At 36.1% G+C, this 13,958-nt stretch overlaps 1 pseudogene; it reads left to right on the top strand.

Annotated features, from left to right (window-relative positions):
- The first annotated feature begins 373 nt into the window (after window positions 1-373).
- On the top strand, window positions 374-473 carry LOC127109142 (uncharacterized; annotated as a pseudogene).
- The last annotated feature ends 13,485 nt before the right edge of the window (window positions 474-13,958 follow it).

Genomic DNA, 13,958 nt, shown 5'->3' with positions numbered 1-13,958 from the left:
GATTCCTGTCAAGAGTTGACAATCCGTAGGGGTGTGACCTTGGATTCCACAGACCTCGCAATTCTGAGTTATAGCAACCACGGCGGTTGGAGGTGATACATTTAAACTTTCAATTTTCTGGACCAAAGCATCCACTTTTGCATTAACGTGATCAAGGTTACTTATCTCGTACATGCCAGTTTTCGTTTGAGGTTTTTCCACCATTGTTCGTTCGGTTCCCCACTGATAGTGGTTTTGGGCCATGCTCTCGATAAGCTGGTAAGCATCAGCATAAGGTTTGTTCATTAGTGCACCACCTGCAGCGGCGTCTATTGTTAACCTTGTGTTGTACAAGAGACCATTATAAAATGTGTGAATTACTAACCAGTCTTCCAAACCATGGTGTGGGCAAAGTCTCATCATGTCTTTGTATCTTTCCCATGCTTCGAAAAGAGACTCGTTGTCTTTCTGTTTAAATCCGTTTATCTGGGCTCTTAACATAGCTGTTTTGCTTGGCGGAAAGTATCGGGCAAGAAAAACTTTCTTCAACTCGTTCCATGTGGTGACAAAGTTTGAAGGGAGAGACTGAAGCCATCTTCTAGCGCTATCTCTTAATGAGAAAGGAAAAAGACGAAGTCGAATTGCCTCCGAAGTGACACCATTAGCTTTAACAGTATCAGCGTATTGGACAAATACGGATAAATGAAGGTTTGGATCCTCGGTAGGATTTCCAGAGAATTGGTTCTGTTGCACAGCCTGCAACAGCGAAGGTTTAAGTTCGAAGTTGTTTGCTTCGATTGCGGGCGGAGCAATACTTGAATGCGGTTCATCTTGCGATGGAGCAGCGTAATCTCTAAGAGCACGAGCTGGTTCTGCCATCTCGGTTATCGAAGGAAAAATGTTTTTGAAATCAGGAAGTTCTATAGGAGGGAGATTGTTTGCAGCACGATATTCCCGAATTCGTCGAAGGATTCGGAGATATAGTTCGATATCGTTGATTCGTAAATAGAGCGGTTCGCCTTGTGAGCGAGTGCGTGGCATACAAATCAACGAAAGAAAGATTAGAAGAAAAAGAAACCTTAGTCTCTACAGCGTAACGGAAGAGTTACGATATCGATTAAATAAAAGTCCCCGGCAACGGCGCCAAAAACTTGATCGCTCGACTTCGTGAGTCGAATTTGGGGTACAAACTGCAAGTGCACAGTTCTATCGCGTAGTTTTAAAAGATATCGATCCCACAGGGACTTATGAATCGATATACCGTTATCTAAGGTTACTTCGTAAAGCTAAGGTGAATAATGTTTGATTGGTTGGGGGAAAGCTAAAAACTAAACTAAGATCTAGATTAAATATTAATAAAGCGGATATCGGTATGTAGTTCGTCGTAATTAGGGAATCAATCCTTTGTCGGTCTCTTGGTTTTAAAATAAATCTTTTCAGTTGACTTTATTGATTAAAAGTTTTATCTCAAACTCTCGCTCTGTTGAATAAACTATGATTTTATGTTAATGTAGCTGTCACTTATAATTAAGTCAAAAACCATTTTTTGAAAGCAATACAGTCCATAGAAACTCTTTTCAAGAAAACACTGACCGTTTAAACACCCTTATCTCAAACTCTCGCTCTGTTGACTTAGGTTATATAATTAAATTCGAATGCTTAACTCTCGTCCTCACATTCAATCTTTAAAAATACTTTTTGGAAAAGATCGGAATTTAATTAACTCTAAAACTTGCTCTCGCCCTGATCTAGAATTAATGTCTAATTTACACTGTCCAGTTAAAACCTCAAACTCTCGCTCTATTGATTTTAACTTCTTTATGTCTTTTACTTTCGTAAAAACCTTTGTTATTAAACCTGTAAATTGAGACCGTAAAAAGAGTGATTTTAATTTTAAACTTAATTTAACCGACTTAGTTTTGATTCCTTATTCCGCTTACTTTACATACCGATATCTAAGTGAATTAGCCAGACATGCTAAACAAACTAAAATACTTATCATGCATAAACAGACTCATCCCAGGCAGATAATATAAATAAATAATAAAACAAAGCATTAAATAATAATTAAAGAACCTGAATGAGTTAAACAATAGTCTTGAACACTCCACCACAAGCCGGTAGGATTTGTTCTTGGATTCTTCAATTAAACAACAAATTAAAACGAAGGAAATAAAAACTAGATTCTAACGTAAGGTTAGATCCGGTAAAAAGGTACACAATAGTTTCCGGTGTAGAAACTATTGTGCGAAAAGAATTAACTAAATGCTAAAAAGGAAAAAGGAAAATAGAAATTGCAAGGGAAATAGTGTAGAACTCGTAAAAATAATAAAGAAACAATAATGCTTAAGTTGCTGGAAAAGAAAATATGCAAAAGCGAAAACGGCAAAGGAAAAAATGTGGAAAAGCTTCGGGACCCTTTTTAGTTTTGCAAGTGGCTATTTATATATGTTTGAGTAACCGCTTCCGCTTCCAAAAAGGTCTTCAACGTGCATAAAAGCTGGGTGTGGATATAGGGCTCAACACTCCTCAACGTCTCTGAGGCGTTCCTTGCGCCAAAAATGTAGGGGAATGGTGTGACGTTCGTCACACCATGTGTGACGTCCGTCACAGGAGTGTGCAAGGCGTGACGCTCGTCACGGCCTCTGTGACGTCCGTCACATGCACGGCACCTGCGTTTTGTGTTTTGGGCTGGGCTTTGACATTTGGTTCATTTTCTTTCCTTTTTGCACCTCCTTTTCTTCCACTTTTACTTGTGCTTCAAAATAAGCCACCTGAGACAAATAGGAAGAAAATACCGCGTAATATCTAATAAAATGAAGTGAATTGAAATAAATAATAATAAAATTTAATTGAATTAAGTCCTAAAATATGATATAATTTCGTGTTATCAGTATGCAATAAAGTCAATGCAATTGACGCATGCATGGAATACACCATGTGTATGCACTATTGCATGTGGTGCATGCTATATATAGTTATTTTTTTAAAACTCTGTATTTTATACTTATAAATAATTAAATTAAGTAGGGAAATGAAAAATAATTATTAATATTATAATATAAAGTTAAAATACATAACAATTGATAAGAAAAGCAATGACTCGTCCGATTGAAACGCCCCCCTGTTCCACATCCCGATGTGTTAGCCTGCCTTCGAGGTCTCCCACGATTTTCCTGATGTGTTTGAGATCTTTGAGTGCTGACGTGATGCAACGGTGACTGGTGTGAAGGTCTGGTGGAAGGTCCAACGATATTTGACAGAGTTGTCATCATTTCTCCCCAATAGCTAGGGTCGTTGCCGCCAACGACGCTTCCGAAATTGAGTTCGGTGCCCATGTTGTCATAGTTTAGTCGTGTGGTTGGGTAATTTGTGCTAGTGGTAATGACATATTCCACTGACTCTTCTGGGCGTATCAACCATGCATCAAAGATTTTGCTTTCTGTAAACCTATTATATAAATTGAGGGTACATGGTTGTACGAGAAATATAAAGGAACGTTACTGATGGCAGTGGCACAAGATGACAACAACAACATTTTTTCAATCGCCTTTGCACTAATTGAAGTGAACTAGGGCATACGACAACGGTCAACGATGGGGCCACATGACAACAAATCTTGTGGAATCAATGAACTTTGTCTTCAAAGGCATCTGAAACCTACCTATAACCGCTTTAGTGCAAGTAACCTATTTTAGGCTAGGGGCGCTGTTTGAGATCAGACGTTCCAAATGAAGTTCAGTGATGCTTCAATGAAATTCATTAAAGAGGAATCTACCAAAGCTAACGCACATGTGGTCACGATGTTTGGTCGTACTAAAAATTGGTATAGTGTTGCTGAGTCAATGGATCACAATGAAGACATGTCGAGGAGACACTATCGAGTGGAACTAGATAGAGGTTGGTGCGACTACGAAAAGTTTCAAGCCTTTCGTATTCCCCGCTTCCATATCATAAACTTTTACAATGTTTCTCAGTGATCCTTCCAACTTACTATCCGACATTTACAAAGTCATAAACATTTGCAATGTTTATAAAATTAGCTTTTAAGTAGTAGCGAAAAAGGATTACTTACCTGCATATCAAGGGGACATTCTCTAGAAGAATGAAATAATGCGAAGAAAGAAAAAGGGGCGCCCAAACAACACCCGTATTCGAACCGAAATGGATACGACGAACAAAATGGTTAGATTATGTAGTTCATGTCGCCATCCCGGTCATAATCGTACTAACTGTTCTAGTGTAGGAACAAGCATAACAAGATAATTTTAATTGTAACTCTTTTGCTTTATATTAAAAATAACATTCATTTCATATGATAAGTAGAACAAATACAATAATTAAACAACAACATAATAAACTACAATAAATAAAATAACATCACAAACAAATACAACACATAAACAACATAACTATGCGATTACAACCATCAAAACAATTTTGTGAGAAGTATACATCATCATGTGAACGTCTCTGTCAGTTTTAATATTGATCCAGGAACGAACTTCTCCATTTTGGTTGAACGTCGTATCAAGCCATTGAATTTTTCTGATCCTTTCACCATCTGCAGTTTCTCCATCTAACAAACGGTTCAAGATCCTGCTAAGATGTTCGAACGTATCTATATTCCAAAATCAAATCTTGATTGCAGGCTGCACTGCTGAAAAAATTAAATCGACATTTCTCTTGTGAATATAAGGACACAAGTATGAATATGAAGATATTTTAAAGAAAATCGAAGGAGAATGAAAGAAAATGGAAGGAGATGGTAAGAAGTTGTGTGAAAAATTATGGGAGGTGAAGCTCTATATTTATAGGTGCGGGGTGAAGCTCTGTATTTATAGGTGGATGGTGGAGCAGTAGCCACATACATTGACGCACACATAAAGTGGACTATGCATGCGCCATTGCATATGGCATCTACACATGCATGCCCCACTCCTAATGGCGCATTGGCCATGGATGCGCTAGTGCATGTGGCGCCAATGAATAACATTTTTATTGGATGTGGCAATGCAACTGACGTCTAGGTTAGAAACATGGTTATTTCGGTAAATATTTCAAAAATATGATTAGTTTAGAATTTTAATTAAAAAAATAGGTTATTTTAAAAAAAATCATGCTAAAATATCGCATAAAAACACTATTATCAATCATTTCCGTATCCATGATCATCCCATAATTATAAATATAATAGATTATTTATAATTAAAAATATTATCATATTCATTAATCATCGAAAAATCATAACGTTGATTATTAACGCTCTGATATTAATTGTTAGAAAAACTTCATGTTTAGAATCTCTGATATCATGATTTTCACACTATTCTAATTTTTTTGAAGAACAATAAAAACATAATGGAATCCATAACGTCGATTCTTATCCGGTTTTAGATCCTGGATTTCAATTATTCTCTCCTCTCTTTCTTCTTTCTCATGTGCATTTTTTATGATGAAGATACTTTTTTTTGTGTTTGTGAAAAATAAGAAGGAATGAGAAAAGTTGGTGTTGCTTGTCTAAAAGTTCCTTTTTATAGACATTTTATTCCAATAGTTACATTTCATCCCAAGAGTCATGTCCCAACATCCATGAAGAGAGAGAACATGGATTTATATTTTTAGATTCAAAATAAAACTTCATTGACTTAATTATCCATCTACCAAAATAATCACCGCATTTAAGTATCTTTCATTTAAGCCAAACTTGTATTTACATGAGCCACATTAATTCCAAAATTGAATGCCCCCTACTTAGATCCAATATCCACTCTAAGCCTCTGCGCCGCAGTGGTCTTCACTCGACCCTACTAGTATCTTGTCTGAGCTCTGGGTCTATTTGAAGGAATAAATACTCCCAACTCCGTTTATAGCAACATTCACTCAATTCTACCAAAGCCTTCAATGAAGAAGAAATCATTTATTTTTGCTCTTGTTAGATTTCCAATCCCATTCATACCCCACAATTTGATTCTTGATCTGCAGCTTAAAAACTTCACAAATATTAACAAAGAATAAACCTCCTTTATGACAGGTCTCACATTCCTCAAGAGTTTTGAGAAGTAATCAAACACGGTAATCTTGCTAGAAGTTGAAGATGAATTCAGATGCAGTTGAAAATTGTGAAAAGTGTTCTTTGAAAGTTGATTTCAAGGTTTTTGAAAATCTTTCAAAGTTATGATTTCATTGTGGAGAGAGAGAGAGAGAAAGAGAGAGAGAGAGAGAGAGAGAGATTATTTATATATGTGCTTGAGATTGAGCATTAAAAATGAGTAAAAACACCATTTTGATTTGAGTCAAGAGCAAAGAGTATGATTTGCTGGGAGTGAGGAAATTAATAGAATTAAGAACTTAAAACTAAGAGTTTATCCATTTTATTCGAGTCAATGATTCGGGTAAAGGAATATTGTGATTCAAATCACCCTGATAAAACTAAAATCCAGATTTTGAATTGGATTATTGATTTGAACCAACCTTTATTGTGATTTGAATCAAGCTCATACTTGATTCGAATCAAGAAAGCATGTGATTCGAATCAATGTGACAAAGGAAAAACTTGATTTTAACATTCATTTATTGGTTCAAATCATCCTTTAGAGTGATTAGAATCAAGCTCATATTTGATTCAAATCATGGAAGCTCGTGTTTCGAGTCACTATGACATAGGCAAAACTTTATTTTTCACATTTATTTATTGATTCTAAAAATCAAAATTTTAAAGTAAATTGAAGCGTATGATTGAATCAAAATTTAGTATGATATGAATCATGCATTCATGTGTTTCTTGACCCAAGTGTTTGAATAATTAACTTAAACCATTTTGCATAGATTTTTACCTAAGGGTTTGATTTATGCATGATAAATACAATTTAATGAATTGCACTCAACTATAAGATAGTCATAAAGTTATAACTTAGATGAGACTTAATTATTGGAACAATAAACGATAAAAGATAATAAACAGGACAAGTAGCAAAACCAAAACCATAGAAGGGTCGAGCAATTTCAATGTGTGTCATAGGAACAATAAGTCAAGAACTGAAATGCAAGAAATGTTGAAATTTTTTAATCATCACAAATATGTCTTCATATATAGAATGTTTGGTGATTCAAAAATAACCTAACATACTTTCTAGACTCATCCATAATCCATTATGTTATTTAACATTTTTCTCACTATAATATTCATGGATTCCACTTACAAGGCTAACAAATACAAACAAATTTTGTTTGAATTTGTTGGTGTCACTTTTATATAGAGGATATATTCAATGGAATTTACTTTTATAGAATATAAAATAGATGATATTGTTATTTGATTTAGATAGGTCTCATAGTTTATTAAAGGTGTTGGACAAGTGACTTCAAACACAAGAGGGGATGGTGATTTGTGGAGGTTGAAAAATGATATTCAATTAAAAAAATTGTCGTATAAAAATATTAAGTTAATTTTATAAATCAAATAAAGATAAAACAATGAAATAATTAGGAAGTTATCATAAAAAATGGGGTTAATGTGGAACTATGTGCTTGCAGGTATAATCAGGAAGTAATCAAAACTCATAGACAAGCAAGATATGCTTAACCTTGATAATGTTGTGGTTTTGATGACAACATCTGATGATGTAACAACTCTTAAAGTATCTTTGATAACAAAAAACGCATGAAGACAAGTAAGTACTAAAGCTAGACAATCATTCAAAGATGCTAAAGATAGGTGATAAAGCTTTTCCTCCAAATTAAGATAAAGAATTAGGGTTTTATGATCACTTGTAATATCATATGATAATGGAAAATGAATTAAATATATCTCAATCCTAATCCTCATCCACAAGAAGATTGAAGTCAAGTACTTATTTGATTGGTATATCCGAAAAAATACTTGAACCTTCATAGTGTGAAAGAGAGAAGGTGTGAAAATTTGCTTGATTGTGTCAAGTTGAGTGATCAATCTTTTGCAAAAACACAATAGCATTTTTCGTAAGTGGTATGACTAAAACACACACACACACAATAGCATTTTTCGTAAGTGGTATGACTAAAACACACACAGACACATACACACACACGCACACACATACACACGCACACACACACACACACATGCACATGAAGGAGAATAGCGATCCAAAACGCAGCGAAATTTAAAAATTTCTCCTTTAGTGATCCTTACAAATGGGCATGATCAGTGATAGAATCGTTACCTCTTGTGGCGATTGAAACCTTTGATGCAGATCTACGGAGCGATCACGAACGTTGAATGGTGAAAACGCCTCTACTCAGTCCACACGAACGGATTCCTTCAATCTCAGTGCTAACTGCTACGAATGAAGGCTTTGAGTGAGAGAGAGAGAGAGAGAGAAAGAGAGAGAGAGAGAGAGAGAGAGAGAGAGAGAGAGAGAGAGAGAGAGAGAGAGAGAGAGAGAGAAACAAAATTACAATAGCACAAATGCTTTTGCACAAGGGTTCTATTTATAGAACCACTTGTGTGGGTTGCAAGCTAAAAAGCCCACTTAAGTGTATGTGGCCCATATCTTATATTATGCCAAAATCACTTAAGCGTGTGGTACCTTACCATATTTTGTATTCTACTTAAGTACATTGTACCTTACGATGTTCTACAATTCACTTAAGTGCACTGTACCTTACGGTGTTCCTTAGTTACACTATCTCTCATCAATCCATCCTTTTGTGTGTGACCCTGTAGGTTTTCGCGACATTGGTAATTATATTAAATCACGTATTTAATATAATAAACAGTAAGCGGTATCTAGCAACACATCGCTGCTACTCAAGACACGAAAATGTCATGTGATCTGACAGATCCTTTTGTGAAAATACTTATGTGTACAATTACCCTTTCGCCCTTATGTCTATATTGAACACAAGACATAAACCGTGTCATCCTTGTCCAGTTCAATATTGGGCTCGTAGACATTTATCCTATTACACGGGATGGGCAAATTCCATCTAGGTCACTCATGTCCCTCAGCATGCTTCGTGGAGTACCCATCAACTGTCTTTATGGTCATCCAGTTACGGACAATATTTGATCAACAATAAGGCACTCGACTCTACATCTAGGGTCCATAGTTGTTTCAGGTTGAAGGGTGGTATACACCATTATCAACATGAGAATAACTTATGACACTTTGCATAACATTCTATATAATATTCTCATAGCGAGTCAATCAAGTATAAATATTAATCTTAATATTCATACCTATGTTTAAGACTTGATAACTCCTTATCCGTGATCCATGAGATGTGATCATCAGTCTATATACATAATAGTCTTAATGCTTTAATGTTATCCCACTTCACAATAAAGATCGACTGTAGATACTTTAAGAATAGTGTTCTTATGTTTAATGTGATCTCATGATTAAGTCACACTTGATACATTAAACGGACTAACTATTCTAGGGACTTTACTAAATAAACATAATAAAGAAAAAGCATTTTATTATTAATAAATAATTCGATACGAGTACCAAAAGTATTGACCTCTAGGGTTTACACCAACAATCTCCCACTAACACTAGATCCAATTAGGCATACCCCTAATGCCCATAGATCTAGTATGGCTGTCATGGTTCTACTGCGCAAGAGGCTTTGTCAGTGAGTCAGCAATATTGTCAAGTGTAGGTACTATACATATTTTCACATCTCCTCTATCTATTATCTCTCGAATGAGGTGATAACTCCTAAGTATGTATTTGGATCGTTGGTGAGATTTAGGCTCCTTAGCTTGTGCGATAGCACCATTGTTATCACAATAGAGACCAATGGGATCCACAATGCTAGGAACTATGCCAAGTTCACTAATGAACTTTTTGATCCAAATATCTTCCTTTGTTGCACTTGAGGCAGCAATATACTCGGCCTCGGTTGTAGAATCAACAACTGTATCTTGCTTTAAACTTTTCCAGCTCACAGCGCCACCGTTTAAGCAAAACACATAACCAAATTATGATATAAAGTCATCCTTATCTGTTTGGAAGCTAGCATCGGTGTATCCAATTACAGCAAGCTCTTCTTGACCTCCATATATCAATAATGAGTCCTTAGTCCTTCTCAAATACTTAAGGATATTCTTGACAGCTACCCAATGAGCATCACCGGGATCAGATTGGTACCTACTCGTTGCACTTAAAGCATACGAGACATATGGTCGAGTACATAACATGGCATACATGATAGATCCTATTGCAGATGCATATGGAATCTTATTCATGCGATCCCTTTCTTCCTTAGTTGAAGGGGATTGTTTTTTTGATAGACACAGGCCATGTTGCATAGGTATGAATCCTTTCTTGGAATCATGCATATTAAAGCGTCTCAGCACTTTGTCTATGTATGTACTCTGACTTAGGTCAAGCAGTTTTTGTTATCTATCTCCATAGATCTTGATTCCTAATATATAGGCTGCTTCACCCAGGTTCTTCATAGAAAAGCATTTTCCCAACCAAGACTTTACTTGTTGTAGGATAAGGACATTGTTTCCAATGAGTAATATGTCATCTACATATAATACCAGGAAGATGATCATGTAAGTCTTCTTTTTGAAGACCCACTTGCACCCTATAGGGTTAACTCCTACATGAGGCTCTACCAAGGTCTAAACTTGGTTTGTGTACATGGAATCCATTTCATATTTCATGGCTTCTAGCCACTTCTCAGGCTCGGGACCAGTTATGGCCTCTTGGTAGGTCACAAGCTCATCTTGATCCATGAGTAATACATCACCTTGATCAGTTATGAGATATCCATATCTCTCAGGTAGGTGACGTATCCTGCTTGACCTACGCTGGTCTTGTTCTACTTGAGCAGGTTTCTCTTCCATAACTACTTGTGTTTCCTGCTCTAATTCCTCCATAGGTGTATCAATGCTATGTGATTCTTAAATTTCTTCAAGCTCTACTTTCCTCCCAATGATTCCTTTGGAAATAAAATCCTTTTCTAGGAAAACTCCAGTTCGAGCGACAAACACTTTGCCCTCAGAAGGATTGTAGAAGTAATACCCTCTTGTTTCCTTAGGATACCCCACAAATAAGCACTTAACAGATTTAAGCTCAAGCTTAGTTGAAATTTTTCGTTTCACATAAACTTCGTAACCCCAAATCTTCATGTAAGACATATGTGGTTTTTTACCACTCCATATCTCACATGGTGTCTTATCAACCTTTTTGGATGGAACACGGTTAAGTGTGTAAGCTGTTGTCAATATTGCATGTCCCCAAAAGGAGTTTGGAAGATCGACGTGACTCATCATGGATCCGACCATGTCTAACAGGGTTTGATTTCTTCTCTCAGATACACCGTTCCATTGAGGTGTTCCAGGAGGAGTAAGTTGGGATAGGATCCCACACTCTTTCAGATGGTCATCAAACTCTAGGCTTAAATACTCACCACATCGATCTGATCGAAGAGTTTTAATATTCATACCTATTTGTTTTTGTACTTCATTCGTGAATTCTTTGAACTTTTCAAAGGACTCTGATTTGTGTTTCATTAAATACACATAACCATATCTACTGAAATCATCAGTAAATGTGATGAAGTACTGAAAACCTCCTCTGGCTGGTATGTTCAATGGTCCACATACATCAGTATGTATGAGGGCCAAAATATCATTAGCTCTTTCACCTTTTCCTGTGAATGGAGACTTTGTCATCTTTCCAATTAAACAAGATCTGCATGTCTCATATGATTCATAATCAAAAGATTCCAAGAGTCCATCTTTATGGAGTTTGGAAATGCGTTTCTCATTTATGTGGCCTAATCGACAATGCCAAAGGTAAGCTGAATTTAACTCATTAGATTTCATCCTTTTAGTATTAATGTTATAAATTGGAATTTCAAGATCAAGGACATATAGTCCATTGTTCATTTGTGCAGTAGCATAGAATATTTCATTCAAATAAATGGAGCAACAATTGTTCTTTATTATAAATGAAAAACCAAACTTGTCTAAATAAGAAACGGAAATAATATTCGTGCTAATTGCAGGTACATAATAACAGTTCTCTAACTGAATTATTAAACCACTAGGTAAAGTCAATACATAAGTTCCTACGGCTGAAGCAACAACCTTTGCTCCATTGCCAACTCGTAGGTCAACTTCACCTTTTGCCAAATCTCTACTCCTTTTTAGCCCCTACACATTGGTACAAATGTGAGAACCGCATCCAGTATCTAATACCCATGATGCAGAAGTAGATAAATTAATTTCAATAACAAAAATACCTGAAGTTGAAGTCTCTACTTCATTTTCTTATCTTCCAAGTACTTTTGGCAGTTTCTCTTCCAGTGTCCGGTCTTACCGCAATGGAAGCAGGTGCCTTCCTTTGCTATGCCTCCACTAGGCTTCAAAGTAGCAACAGTGGGTTTGGGTTTGGCAACTTCCTTGTCTTTCCCTTTATTACCCTGCTTGGCGGGTCTTTTGTTCCGTCTCTTTCCATTTCCGATCATCAGAATGGACTTCCCTTTTGACTTCAGATTCTACTCAGTAGTTATTAACATGGCTAGCAGTTCAGGAAGAGATTCGTCCATATCATTCATATTGAAATTAAGGACAAATTGACTGAATCTATCTGGCAACAATTGCAAGATCAAATCAGTCACAAGTTCCTTTCCGAGGGGAAAACCCAACCTCTCAAGGTTCTCCACATACCCAATCATCTTGAGCACATGGGGACCTACAAAGGCTCCCTCATCTAACTTGCCTTGAAAAAGGGCTTTTGAAGCTTCAAACCTTTCATGCCTTGCTTGCTCTTGATAGAGCATCTTCAGGTGTTCGATCGTATCGAACACTGCCATGTTCTCATGTTGCTTTTGCAACTCTGAGTTCATGGTAGCTAGCACGAGGCAAGCAATTTCATCGGCATTATCGACATGCTTCTTATAAGCATCCCTTTCTTCCTTAGGTGCAGAACTAGGAGGTTCCTCTTCAGGAACAGGTTTCTCTAAGACATACAACTTTCTATCATGTTTGAGGACAATCCTCAGATTTTGGTGCCAATCCTCCTAGACAATCTTTCCTTGTCAAGGATTTATCGCAAAATGTTGTTATAGGTGTTTGTTGTCATGGTAATCTACATGAAAATAATGAAAATATAAGTATCAATAACATATTTAATTAGACCTTTAATTAAATATGCTCCCACTATTTTACTCAAAACAAATGACCCTCACCATTTGATTCAGAAAATCCAGTTGGAAGATTTTCTAGTGGGTCGAGATCCACATTTCACTTTGTTTTAAGTCCGCATAGGCGGATTACACAAAACTAGGTTATTTAGGTAGGAACCCCCTTCCAATTGTATCTAATACAACTCTCGAATATTTAGTTGGGTGAATAACTCCTTATTCCAATCCATCACATGGATCATTTCCAACTCTTGCTTCTAAACATATATAATCTTATTATAATTTGTTTAGTTAAGTTTGACCTATTGTTTTAGCAATTGGATATTACAATTATCCCATCGCACCTTACTAATATAGAATATGCACCACGCGTAGGCGAAACCTACATTATTTGATACTAGTCTTGATGAATGCTAAAACTTGGAAAGCATAAACTTAATATTTAACTTAAGGGAATTTGAAATTATTATGATCTCACCGGCTTATTTATCATATAAATTGTCTCTCACATGCATCAACATACATTCACATGCATCAACATACATAATGAAACAATTATGGCCCCTAGCGCAATTGTTCTCCCAAGCTAATGAGAGAACCTAAGCTAACCTAATAATGATCTAAGCTTCTCCAAGCAAGATCTTTAAGGTTGTCCTCCTTTGATATTGTATTCTTTTCTTTCTTCATAACATTACATTACATAAAAGAAACTCGTTTTACATACGAAGGAGTGAGATAAGAAAAGAAGTTACATTAAGAGATTAAAAGAGAGGCACGACACGCAGGTCGTATTTTAAAATCCCAAAATAAAATAAAGGAAAACTAAG

The sequence above is a fragment of the Lathyrus oleraceus genome, chromosome 7 (assembly GCF_024323335.1).
Source record: "Lathyrus oleraceus cultivar Zhongwan6 chromosome 7, CAAS_Psat_ZW6_1.0, whole genome shotgun sequence".
NCBI lineage: Eukaryota > Viridiplantae > Streptophyta > Magnoliopsida > Fabales > Fabaceae > Lathyrus > Lathyrus oleraceus.
The sequence above is the reverse complement of the archived record's forward strand: the minus strand, read 5'-3'. Positions and strand labels throughout refer to the sequence as shown.